The sequence below is a fragment of the Sinocyclocheilus rhinocerous genome, unplaced genomic scaffold (genome assembly GCF_001515625.1).
Source record: "Sinocyclocheilus rhinocerous isolate Xijiao unplaced genomic scaffold, SAMN03320098_v1.1 scaffold503, whole genome shotgun sequence".
NCBI classification, from domain to species: Eukaryota; Metazoa; Chordata; class Actinopteri; order Cypriniformes; family Cyprinidae; genus Sinocyclocheilus; species Sinocyclocheilus rhinocerous.
In genome coordinates, this window is record NW_015643185.1 from 1,523,329 (window position 1) to 1,524,606 (window position 1,278).

A 1,278-nucleotide genomic window follows, 5' to 3' on the forward strand; every position below is an offset into this window, starting at 1 on the left:
GCCCCTGTATGAGTTTTTGTCTCATATTTATATCATATAAGCATATCACATGAGTGCTGTTTTTGTCACGAAGAACACGAGTGCAAATGTGATTTTATACAACGGTTCAGTAAATAAGAAGTTAATATTGTGCAAAATTTAAACACAATATTGTGCGTTTTGTTCAATTATGCCAACAAAAATATTACCTCTAAAGCCACAGCAGAACTGTTGTGCATCTCTGAGCAACACAGCGGTGTTTAGTTTCCGAATGAATCCGCGTTTTGAACGAATCGTGTGAACCAATGATTCAGTAGCCCATTCTTAGAGAGAGCCGTTTACTGAATTCCTGAATGAATCAGCCGTTTGAACGAATCGACTCATAAAGACATTTACCGCCATCTGCTGGTAGTTCTAGTTTCTTCTTTAGAGTATCATTTCATTTATTAAAAAAAAAACATTAAAGGGATAGCTCACCAAAAAATAAATAAATAAATTCTGTCACCATTTACTCACCCTCATGTTGTTTCAAACCTGAATGACTTACTTTCTTTTGCACAACATAAAATAAGGTATTTTGAATACTGTTGGTAACTAAGGGTGCGTTCACACTTGTCATGTTTGGTTCAATTAAAACGAACCCTGGTGCGATTGCTCTGTTAGTGCGGTTCGTTTGAGTAAGTGAGTGCGCTGCCATCCGAACCAAACGAACCCTGGTGCGATTGCTCTGTTAGTGCGGTTCGTTTGAGTAAGTGTGAACGCTGCCATCCGAACCCTGGTGCGCACCAAACAAGCGGACCGAGACAGCTGAAAAGATGGGTCTCGGTCCGCTTCCAAACGAACTATGGTACGGTTCGAATTATATATGAACGCAACATGGACCAAATACTTCTAAACGAACCAAAAACAGGAAGTAATGACAAGATGCGATGCTATGCGACATGATTTGACGACGCGGTGTAACCAAAACAAAATGAGCAGAGGGCAAACGTGGAGCAACGATGAGGTAAAGTGCCTTTTATGAGCTTGTGAGTTTGCAGGTGGTGAAAATTAAATTATATGTATACGCAAGGATGAGCGCGCTTAGTCCAGCAGACGGCATTAGGTGTGTTCGACTTAAAGCGGCGCTGAGCAGACCGATCGGTTAATGGATGCTTTGATATCATACACCCGCAGCGCCGCTTTAAGTCTTTAAGCATCTTTTGTTTGGGGTGTTCTGTGAGTTCTGTCACGGTATATAGGCTACATCATTCAAGCCGACCAATCAGGTTGTGAACATATCACTATGCCTTTAGGTTC